At 49.4% G+C, this 12,149-nt stretch overlaps 1 long non-coding RNA gene across 1 annotated transcript; it reads right to left on the minus strand.

Annotated features, from left to right (window-relative positions):
- Positions 1-6,713: 6,713 nt before the first annotated feature.
- LOC121141492 lies at positions 6,714-11,759 on the minus strand. The gene is made up of 3 exons (XR_005878431.1): positions 11,452-11,759; positions 10,602-10,702; positions 6,714-9,160 (listed from the first exon to the last, which is right to left on the minus strand). It is a non-coding gene; the product is annotated as an uncharacterized LOC121141492 (long non-coding RNA).
- Positions 11,760-12,149: the final 390 nt, after the last annotated feature.

Here is a 12,149-nt window from a genome sequence, read left to right on the forward strand (position 1 = left end):
TTGGTGGCACACACCTTTAATCCCAGCATTCGGGAGGCAGAGGTAGGCAGATCTCTGTGAGTCTGAGGCCACCCTGGTCTACAGAGCGAGTTCCAGGACAGCCTCCAAAACAATACAGAGAAACCCTGTCTGGAAAAACAAAACAAAATGTTCACACACAAAATAAATGGGCATTTGCTTAAGACACTGACTGAGTTGGTGGGTTTCTTTTGTTGTTGTTGTTGTTGTTGTTTTGTTGTTACAAAGTAATAGAAGATGGAATCCAAAACCACAAGTTTAAATACTCAAAAGTCCTATGTCAAACTTAATTACTGTTAAAGTATGTTCTATCCATCTGTTGTGACAGGTCTTTACAATAACCACGACGACTATGGTCATGGTCATAGTTCTCTGATGCTTTGGAGTTCTGTGCCAGAAGGCAGCTGCCTGGGGGAGGTTTGGCCCCTTGGATCATAGGCCTCCCCTGTGGTCTCATTTTTCGTATTATCTCATTCCTGTTTCCATCTTGGACCAGAAGGTGCAAATAGCCCATCCCAGAGAAACCAAATTCCATTCACTCCCCTGCAAACAGCTGGCCCATTGGGAGCAGGGTGTGGTTTGCCTTTGGTTTCCTGCCTGATTGGGGAGGAATGCTGCCGAGATCTGTGTGCAAGGTGAGACAGAGAGAGGGGGGCCACGGCTCCAGCTGGGCATGCCCACTGGGATCCCTGGACTCCTCATCCCACGTGGGTAGCCAGAGCTATTGGCTCCCATACCGCTGAGGACTCAAGGGAAAGACCTTTCATGTCTCCATTTATTGTAGTAAAATGCATATGTCATAACCTCCACGGGTGGCATTTATTAGTTCACAATGTTATATGAACACTATCTATCTAGTTCTTTTTTTTTTTTTTTTTTGTTTTTTCGAGACAGGTTTTCTCTGTAGCTTTGGAGGCTGTCCTGGAACTCATTTTGTAGACCAGGCTGGCCTCGAACTCACAGAGATCCGCCTGTGTCTGCCTCCCGAGTGCTGGGATTAAAGGTGTGCGCCACCAACGCCCGGCTTATCTATCTAGTTCTTGAACATTGTTTTTCACTCCAAAAGGAAGCTCTATCTCCATTAAGCAGACACAGGTCCAGGCAACCACTAATCCACACCCCATCTTTGTAACTTTATCTATTCTGGATATTGTGGCCTTGTGTGTAGAGATTTGTTCTCTGAGCCTGACTTCAGGGTCCTCTGCATTGTGGTGTTTTGGTTTTTCGTGATATTGCTTTGGAGCCTGTCCTGGAACTCACTCTGTAGACCAGGCTGGCCTTGAACTCCCAGAGATCCGCCTGTGTCTGCCTCCCGAGTGCTGGGATTAAAGGCGTGGGGCACCAAGGCCTGGCTCTTCATTCCTTTTTACAGCAGTGTTACATGTTTAGACTGTGCTAGCATCTTATATTATTCTCCATTGGGGGTGAGGAGAAGCCATCTGATAGCCCTACCTCTTTGTCCCTTTCTGTTCTGTGCATTTTAGGACCTGTCACAGTAGAATATGCTACTAACGCCTGGGGACCCTAGGAAACAGCCAGTCTCCTGGCCTCTGCAACCTGACCCTGATTCCCGTGTAGCAACATAGGACACAGCTGGCTTAGACCTGTCCCAGGAGGTCTTAGAGACTGGTTCCTAGTTCTCTCTGGTCAGGGTGTTCCAAATGAGTTGAGGAAAAGCCACAGCCTGTTTGTGGTGGCAGTTTTGAGGTCACAGAGGGTTTCAGGGGGAGGACTGCATGGCCTTGGGAGTTGGGGTTGCCTCACTGCTATGTCTGGAAGGCAGGGGAAGTCTGGATTGGCACCAGGGGAGGCAATAGGCCTGGAGAGCGGCTTAGATCTTCACCCGAGGAGCTCATTTTTTGGGAGAAACTTAATCCCACATTGTTTGTCTCTACTCTGCAGATGCCTCAACTGAGGAAACCGCTGGAATCTTATTTGAAGGGGAATTTGGCCCCAGAGCCCCCTCCCCACTCACTAGTGGGAGAGTGCCAAGACTTCAGTCACTGCCACCAACTCCAGCAAACCCCAGACCACAGGAATGCAACCCGGTCACCTGGGGACAACAGAATGAGGTGACTGGACAGCGAATGGGCTACAGGCTGTCAGTCTGTGCTGTGTGTGTGGGTTGGTTGTTTTTTTGACAAAGGTATTTGGATTTGGGGTCCCCAGACCTCAGCAGGGATCCAAGCCGTTGCTGCCATTCTGGTCATGGGACATGGGTGGTCACCTCTGTGACTGGTCACACTCACCTTGCCAATTCAGCTCTCAGCCAGACCCATGTGAGGAGCTGATATTGGCCAGGAGAGAAGAGCCACAGCTGGGAATGATGGCAGGAGGGGGAAGGGTGGAATCTGCCCATTTCGGGCTTCATGGGCTTAGCAGGGAAGTTCTTAGCAGGCCTATGCAGGGCCAAGTAGACCATCACCGGGAGAGTGAGTGCTGTTCCAAGTACTTCCCACATCTGATAGCTTTTCTCTTTACAGACCAGAGACCGAGGAGGGTGAGGGGACAGTAGCAGGCACTAAGGGCAGAAGCTGGGTGGGGCAGCCTCCCCCAATGCTGTGTTCTTTCTGCACCAGCCACTGGCCCCTAATTGGGACTTGTTTCATGGTAGGATTCTAGCTGGAATTGGGGTTCCCCGCGCCCGTCTTCTCCTTCCTCCTTTCTTTCCTCCCCCACCTTCTGTCTTGTGTATGTGTGCATGTATGCATCTGCACGCACGCGTGGGGGGCGGTGGGAGTGGTTGTGGGGGTCAGAGAACAAACCTCAGGTGTCATTCCTCAAGTGCCATTTACCTTCCTGTGGTTGTTGTTGACACAGGAGCTCTCTTTGCCTGGAACTCATCACGTAGGTTAAGCTGGCTGCCCAGTGACTCTCAGAGACGGCTCGTCGTCGTGTTTCCTGCTTCTTGGTGCTGGGATTACAACTATGCACCACCATGCCATGTTTTTTAAATTTTGTTTTGTTTTTAAAAATGTGGCTTCTGGGGGATTGAACTCGGGGCCTCATGCCCGTAAGGCAACCACTTTACAGACTATCATTGCCCGGTCTCCCTCCCTCCCTTCTCCTCCCTTCCTTTTTATAGGTGAGACCCAGGCACTTTAGCATGCTAGGAAAGTGCTCTACCACTGAGTAACATCCCTAGGCCTTAAAAAGAAGTGATTTTAAAGATGGATCTTGCTAAGTCATCTACGCTGGCTTTGGATGTCCAATTCTCCCTTTCACCCACCTCTCAAGTAACTGGGATTATGGGGTGCTCCATTGTACTCAGCTGGAATCCCTCTGGTTTTGAGAGGGAATAGTAAGTTGTCTGCTTCTAGAGGAAAGCCCCCAGTCTTAGATGGGGCAGCAGTTCATCTAAGTCATCGGGGCAGGTCAACCATCTATCCCAATCTTCATGGTCCATGGACTTTGTGCTCAGAGGAGTTGGGGAGGGGCGTGAGAGGTTTCAAGCTGGGGCAGGCCCAGCCGGATATGTGTTTTGGCAAATTTATCTTGGTTGTGTCAGAGATGGCCTGCTAGAGCTGGGAGTGCTGAAGGAGCGATGGGGCAACACATCTAAGAAATGAAAGCTTTAAAATGCCAGAGGGCTGCAGAGATGGCTCAGTGGTTAAGAGCACTAGCTGCTCTTCTGCAGGACCTGGGTTCCATCCCTGCACCCACAGAGCAGCTCACAACCATCTGTAACTCCAGTCTTAGGGGATCCGATGTCCTCTTCTGGCCTCCAAGGACATCAGACACACATGGGGTACATTGACATGCATGCAGGAAAAACACTTATACACATTAAAATGTAAGAAAATTAAGAAGGTTTATTTTTAAGTGTGTGTGTGTGTGTGTGTTGGCTTGTGCACATTTAAATGCAGGTACCTGTGGAGGCCAGAAGACAGCATCGTATCCCTTAGAGTAGAGTTACAGGTAGTTGTGAACCACCTTATGTGACAGTTGGGGAACAAAGCTCAGGTCCTTCCTAAGGCCAGTACATGCTCTAACTACTGAGTCACCTTTATAGCCCAGTGGTCCTCAACCTTCCTAATGCTGTGGCCCTTTAGTACAGTTCCTCAAGTTGTGGTAACCTCCAACCATTAAATTATTTCATTGCTACTTCGGAACTACATTTTTTCTACTGTTATGAATTGCAATGTAAATATCTGATATTCAGGATCTCTGATGTGCCCCTGTACCATTTTTTTAAATGCTGACTGTGACTCATTACCGGGGCTACAGATAGTGGCTTGAAAACTGTCTAGACACTATCGCTCAGACGTCAGAAGAGTGGAGACAGGGTCACTTTTACTCACTGCTGTGTCCTCAGGGCACAGCGTAGTGCCTGGCACACAGACAGGTGCTCGATCAATGTTTGTCGAATGGCTCCTCTAACACGTTCAAGTACCAATGATTAAGTGAATCTGTGAATGAATCGCCTACCCCACCCAGACGGGAAAGTGTGGCTTTGATCAGTCTTCCGTTTCTGAGAAAATCAGCGGTCCCTGTGGCTTTGATCTGCAGCCTTAATTCTCAACTGTCCTGCCCCAGCCAACAGCTCTGGCTGATCATTTCCTGTTTCCTGACTACCTTATCTCTCTCCCCAGATAATCTTTGGCTTTCTCTTTCTAGGTGACTCTGCTCCAAGGCCTGGACCTCAAATTCTTCCCCTCCAGGTCTCTGGCACAAGGGAGAGCTGACTAGCTGGATTAAGACTTCTCCAAATCCCAACCTCCTGGGGTGCAAGGACTTTCTGGGTCAGGCTCTAAGCATTCTGGAGGGCAGGGGTCAGGACTGGGGCTGCTGATGCTTATTAGGGCAGGAGAGGGAGGCGGCTAGGGATGGAGGCTTGACTGTGACAGAATAACCACCACCAAGTATAATCATACACTATGAAGATGCTCGGAGGAAAGGTTACATTTTGAAGACTAGGGAACTACCTGACTTTGGAGTATCAGGGAGGGTTTCTCCAAATTAACAAAAACCAACCAACCAACCAACCAACCAAAAGCTGCAAAAACCCCTGAAGACAGGAAGTGTTAGCTAAGCAAAGAGGGATAGTGGCAACAATTGCATGCCCAAAGGTCCTGAGGTAGGTAGGGACAGTGGTGACGGTGACCTGCTTGAGGGACTGAAGCAAACATGTGGAGCCCATGCACAGACTGTGAAATGAGGCTAAGGAGGTAGCCCGGGGCTAGCCCTGTGCCGCAAACGACAGGCATTTCGGGTTTATCCCCGGAGCAGTGGGAAGCCGTGGAACATTCCAGTAGGCACGGATGACCCTGTATTTTGAAAAGCCCTTTGCTGTGCTGTGGCAAACAGACAGGGCAAAGGGTCGGATGAGGAGCTGGGTTCCAAGACTGTAGAGCTCAGAGAGCAGCATCAGGGTGGCGAAGGAGGAGTTCCAGGCACATGACTGGCTTTGAGAGAGCCTGGGCTTTAGGAGGTCATGTGTCCAGTGGGTAGACTCAGCAGTCTGCCCCAGGGAGCCCCAGGGCCTTGCTGGACTTTGCCTCCCATCACCTGTCTGTCTTACTGAGAAGGCAACCTAAACACAAGCCGGACAGGTTGAAGGTGCAAAGTCCCGAGGTAGGTTCAGATCGCACGTGCCAGAGGCACAAGGCAAGTGGAGACGCTCTCTCTCACATACAGCAGTGAGGACAGGACCCCAGGAGAGTCACCATTAAGGTCTCCCCTGCCATTGAAATTTATAGGAGTCTTGGTGCTAGGGGGCTTCTGTGTAACTCCTGGGGCATGGCCCTTGCCCTGGCAAAGACCCTTTCCTTAAGGTAGCAGAGCCGAGGGCTGCTCCTGGAGGATCTGGGGCTGTTGAGTGGCCTCGGCCAGTGAGAGGGGTATCCAGACCTGGTCCCCCTTGCCTCTTCCTGCCTCTGACTCACGTTCTTGGAGTTCATTCCTCCATAACCTGATTACTCACGGAGCCTCCACCCTTCCCACGTAGGCCCGCACCCTTCCCTGGAGGAGGAGGGGCTGGCAGGGGAACCCTGAGGTTGTGAATGCATAAACCTAACAGCCATACCCCCCCCACCCCAGGGTAAGGTCTGAGTCTCCCCCTTGTTGTGGGAGCTCTCCATGATTATAGATGTTCCTTAGCTTTGTGGCTAGGAGCTCCTAGGAGTGCACCAGGAGTGTTTGCTGGGCCACCAAGAGGCCTTAGTGTCAGTAACCTACAAATGGTGTATGGATGGCCGGTGTGGGTGGGTCATAGGACCTCCAGCCCCTGTCCCTGATGCCGAGGGCTATCTGTGACTCTGAAGGGCTCAGCTGTGGGGGCCAGGGCAGCACGGAATATGGAAGGGTGCTTTCTCATCAGACCCATCCTGCTCCTGTCATCCAGGAAGCCCAGGCCCACTCCCTGCTGTGACTGTGAATGGGGTCAAGGGTTAATGGGGTTGCTAGGGCCCTAGAGAGTCTGGTCTCCAGCCGTCTTTTCCTTTCCTATCCACCCTGGGGGTAGAGGACTAAGTCTTGTCATTCTATTCTCTGGCATGCTTTACAGACCCTTTGCTCAGCAGACCTTCGGGGAGGGTAAGAAGTAACAAGTCCCGAGGGAGGAGTTTCCAGTGACCAGCGAGAGGATCTGAAGCAGCCCCATCATTTTCATCCCCAGGCTGCCTGCTCAGGTCATGCAATCTAGGACAGTTCTCACCGGCCTGAGCTGAATACTCAGGGGACACCATTCTCTCTGTTCCTGATCTTACTACTGTTTTGTGTCTACCCATCCCCCTCTACCATGGTTAAGGGTGCTCACGAGAAGAGAGCACCCACTCTAAGGCAATTCCTGACTGCTGGGGACAACAGGAGCCATAGGTAGATAAGCAAAATGACCAACAGGGACCCAGAGGTGCACAAGAGGCCATGGGAAGTTCGGAGGGTCTGGTGGCAGCTTCAAACCCCCTTCTAGAAGGACGAAGGAAAGCTAGTTGAGCAGGGCAAGCCACCTGGGTTACAATGGAAAGATCTCAGGGCTCCGATAACCGAGAAGGAAATGGTGATCAGTGGAAGTGGCCTCAGAGAGGAGGCATGGATTTAATCCATGGGGAGACCTGGAGTCTTCTCCTGCCTGTTCCCAAGGACACAAGCTGGTAGAAGTTCCCTTGGGTCTACTCCAGAGTGCCAAACTCCAGAAACCTGAGTGTCTTGGTGTCAGAGTGCCTTTGAGACATCATTCCTGGGTGGGCTGTCTGGCTGACCTTCTCTCGATTACAGGGTGGACATTTCTTGGGGCCTCACGTTGCTGACACAGGGATACAGGAGGCAGAGTCACATCTTCTGTAGCAGCATCCTGGTGGACGGACCGTACTGACTCTCAGATTGTCTACTGTCCCTCACAGAGTCTGCACACACTTTCCTTTGTGTTGGAGGTGCCTCACCACCTCCCAGAGCCTCTTCAGGATGAGTGGTTCCATGTGGAATGTCCTCCAGTGAGCTGTCAGAAACAGGGGCCAAAGGGAATTCCCTTTGGTCATCTTACCTCCCTGGAGACAAAGAGATACAAACACAAGCACATCCTCCGGAACTAAGAAGTGTTCACCACACCCTGGAGGATGCTTTGGTCAGAGCATTCTCTCCAAGCCCCTGAGTCACCATCTTCTCTGCAAACACCCAGGGGTAATGTGGACTAGGGACAGGGCTATTTGTCCTCTGAGTTCTGTATCCCTGAGCAAACATGGAGACACTTGTCTTCTTCCACTCACGGCAAGCTTTGGCCAATGGCTCCTGGCTAAGCTCGGCCTTCCCATGTATCACATAAGGACATTAGAGTCACCCTAATATGGTGGCTGTGAGGACTGAACAAGGCAATACTTCATGAGCAGAAGAGAAGTCAGCTGTATGTGTCCCTCATCATCTTTCTCCTCTCCCTGCTCACTGGAGAACATTCTGGGATAGCTTACTCAGTTCTGAAGAACTGATTTATTTACTGCTCTCCTTTGTGCTCTAAGAAAGATACTGGTTTATTGTGTATTTTCTGACATCAAACACGGAAGGGTGGCGGGGGTGGAGGACCGAGCCAAGACTTGGAGAGAAGAGAAATTAGGTCTCACTATGTAGCCCCAGCTGACCTGCAATTTGCTATATAGACCAGGCTGGCCCTGAACTCACAAAGTCTGCCTTTGCTTCCGGGGTGCTGGGATTAAAGGCATGCACCACCGTCCTGTTGAGAGCGATCTTGATGTGTGAAGGAAGACAGGGGTTGAGGAAGGGATATGGGAAGTGTCCCTGTGCCTTGCGTTAGGGTTAGGAAATATTCGAGCAAACAGTTTTGGAGTGAGCACTTTGGCGTTGCCATCCTTGATAACTGAATCGCCTGGGCGGTGTCTCTAAGGGAAGACAGGTGGAGCACAGGGCAGGGTCCATGGGAGGACAGCATCCTGAGCAGTGGCGGCGGCTGCATGATCCTGTGTATGCCTGTTGCCTCCCACAGTCCACTGGTTTTCTGAGCGAAAAGATGACCATGTGAACTCAAGAGCCACTTGGAGAGGGGCAGGCAGATCTCTGTGAGTTCGAGGCCAGCCTGGTCTACATAGAAAGTTCCAGGCCAGCCAAGGCCACATAGTGAGATCTTATCTCAACAAACTATCCAAGAGTCACTTGGAGGCCTCCTATCCCCTTTGTTAGACTGGAAGCTCTTGATGACAGGGACTTTGATTTGTTTTTTATTAGATGATGACTACTGGTATGGATGGACTGTATTCTTTCTGACCGTGGGCTTTGTCTGAAGCCCCAGACAGAATTCTATTCATGGCTGGATCCTATCTCTATGTTTGCCTGAGTCCATCTTCAAGAAGGTAGAAGGAGGAGGGGAACCAGCAGAGCACGAAGTGTCTCCAGCCACATGCTGCCCAAAGGTGTTGAGAGAATATCAGAAAAACAACCTGCTCCAACCCAGCCCCAGAGCTAGACATGTCATTTGGGAGCATGAAAAAAAATCCCAGCCCCACCCAGGAGGTTCTCGGAGTTCCAGGTAAGCTGTGTCTAGCCAGGCAATCTTCCCTCCTCTGACTCTGCCTCACGAGGTGCGGCAAGGGCCAAGCCAAACCAGAGTTCTATCTCGTGGCAGAGAACGTGTTTGCCTGTGTTTGGCAAAGTGGCAGGGATGGGGGTGGAGGTCACGATGACAACAGCTCAGAGGCTTCTGCAAGAAAGGAACAAAGTGTTTGCATTGTGGACAAGTTAGGATCTGCCCGAGTAGGTCATAGTTTGGGCAACATAGCTCACCGTGGCAGGGGGATAAAACCACTCATACTTTGGTTTAGTTTGTTGTGATTCTATTAAGCCTGACCATGGACTGAATGCCCTTAGATGCAGGTAATAGCACATATGGAGTTGGCCAATGTGAGGACAAGGTCAGGACGTTGTAAGGAACCCTTCCCCGCTAGAAGGGCAGGCTCTGCACATTGCAAAGAGAGTGGAACTATGACAAGGGTGTGCGTAGATGCTGTGGGAAGCGGGACACATGGGACAAAGAAGTCAAACTTCTCGAAGGTTGGAGGAGACTGTAGATGTAGATGATCCGAATCTTGAGGAATGAATGCATAGGTGGCTTAGTGGCAAAGAGTATTTGCTCTTGAGAGGATTGGGTTTGATTCCCAGCAGATCACAACTGTCTGTAACTGTAGTTTCAGGGGACCTGATGCCCCCTTCTGGCCTCCACAGACATTACCAACGTGTGGTGCACAGACATACATGCAGGCAAAACATCCAAACACATAAAAAACAAAAACAAGGGCTGGAGAGATGGCTCAGCGGTTAAGAGCACTGACTGTTCTTCCAGAGGTCCTGAGTTCAATTCCCAGCAACCACATGGTGGCTCACAACCACCTTGAATGAAATCTGGTGCCTTCTGCTGGCAGGCAGGCAGGCAGAAGATTGTATACATAATTAATAAATAACATAAAATAAAACAAAACAACAAAAAAAGGAGTGACTAAGTAAGAGACTCAAGAGGTGGGGAAGCGGGGGTGTAGAAGCACAGCAAAATGGAAAGGGGGTAGAAACAGAGCAAGCAGCTTAGCATGAAGTGGGGAGGAGGAGAGGGGGAATAGGACTTAATTTTTCTGAGCACTTAATAATCACCAAGTGCCTCGCCTATTTCATCCTCTGTACCGAGCGGCACTCTAAGCTGATACGGAGGAAGGGACTAACTTGGAGGATGTGGATGGTTGAGCCAGGTCAAATCCGGTTTGTTTGATTCCATGTGTGTGTTTTTCAAACTACACCAGTGGTGCCCTGTAGACTGTATTCTACAAGATTTATATTCTATAACATTTTTAGGGCTCTGCAGAGGTGATTTAAGGACATGCCGGATTTTAGTCTCATATTTAAAGTATGATCAACAGACTCTGAGACGTGTTACATAACAAAAGGCATTTCTTCCATGACTGTGCCTATTTCTGAATTCTTTATAAATGTATCATTGATGAGAAAGGCTGCACAGCCTGTTTGGGTCCATATGAAACCGTAGCAACTGGAGCTAGGGAGATGGCTCAGCTGGTAAAGTGTTAGGCATACAAGACTGAGGAACTGAGTTTGGGTACCCAACACCCATATCAAAAGCTGGACATTGCTGCATTTACCTGTAATCACAGTACTGGGAAGGTAGAGACAGGAGGATACTTGGGGCTTGCCGGCTAGCCAGTGTAACAGAATCAATGAACTCAGGTTCAGGGAGAAAACCCTGTCCAACACAAAACAAAACAAAACAAAACAGACTAATGTGGATGGCTGCAGAGATGGCTCAGTGGTTAAGAGCACTGCTTATTCTTGCAGAAGACCCAGTTTTGGTTCCCAGCACCTACCTAGGAACTCACAACTATCCATAACTCTAATTCCAGGGGATTTGGGACTTTCTTCTGACCTCCTCAAACGGTAGGCATGCACAATGGTGTGGATACATACTTGCAAGCAAAATACCCATACATATTAAAAAATACATAAAATCTTTAAAACATATCTCTTGGGCTGGAGAGTAGTCTCAGTGGTTAAGAGCACTTGTTGCTCTTACAGAGGACCCATTTCAATTCCCAGAACCCATATGATAGCTTATAACCACCTGTTAACTCCAGTCCCAGGAGATCCAATGCCCTCTTCTGACCTCAGTAGGCATCAGGCACACAGGCAAAACAAAAACATACTCATACACACACACACACACACACACACACACACACACACACACACACACACACAAATAAATAAATAAACCTAAAAATACCCCTAAACCTAAGATGGAGGAAAATACCAGAAATCAACCTTCGGTCTCTACAGGCACCTGCACGTAGGCACATACATATAAGTGCACACACACATGCATGAACATGAAGACATTCTTTCGTGTGCAAAGTAAAGGAGCTCAGAGGGGAAAGGGGCTTGATAGAAGAGGCAGCTGTGAGTGAGCAGGGCAGTGGAGGCTGCAATCTGACTCACATATGGCGCAGCTTGTAGCTGAAGAGGGAGCTGAGCTACCCGGAGGAGCCTGGAGAGGCTTAGGCCTTTGATGGGCAGGATGCAGCAGAGAGCTGGTTCTCCTGAACATCTGCAATGGAACATCAAACTTCTCTGACCCTTTAATGCAGACTCCTCAGCCAGCCAGATGTTTGCTCTGCTCTGCATTTTGCTCCTTCTCCCACATTGAGGATCTTCTTTGGAAAAAAAAATTAAATTGTCTGGGGGAAGATTAGGACAGCTGGGTTTTAAGGTGGCTCCTAGAACAAAGCCCATTGCCGCCTGGCATTTAGAAGTCTCCAGGCAGAGGGAACAGCCCGCTGGGAAACAAAGCCTACCATTCATCTCCTCTTACCCATGTGCACAGGGCTTCCAGGAAACTCTGTGCTGCTCCATTCTTAAATGTGAATGGGCAGCCATAAGCCAGGAGCTATTTGAGGAAGCCTGAAATATGAACTAGAAAGACTAAGATAAATAAACTGAAAATAAGATCGCTAAAGAAACAGAAACAGTTCATCTACCAGAAGGAACTGTAAAAGAAAGAATTCAGAAAGATACTGTATCTATTAAACACGAGACGTGGGGTGAAAAGGGAACAAATAGCAGAAAAGTCAGTTGGACAAATATATATATATATGTATATGTATAATTAAAATTCAGTGGAAATGTTGAAATAGAAA

The sequence above is a fragment of the Mesocricetus auratus genome, unplaced genomic scaffold (genome assembly GCF_017639785.1).
Source record: "Mesocricetus auratus isolate SY011 unplaced genomic scaffold, BCM_Maur_2.0 Super-Scaffold_100007, whole genome shotgun sequence".
Taxonomy (NCBI): Eukaryota; Metazoa; Chordata; class Mammalia; order Rodentia; family Cricetidae; genus Mesocricetus; species Mesocricetus auratus.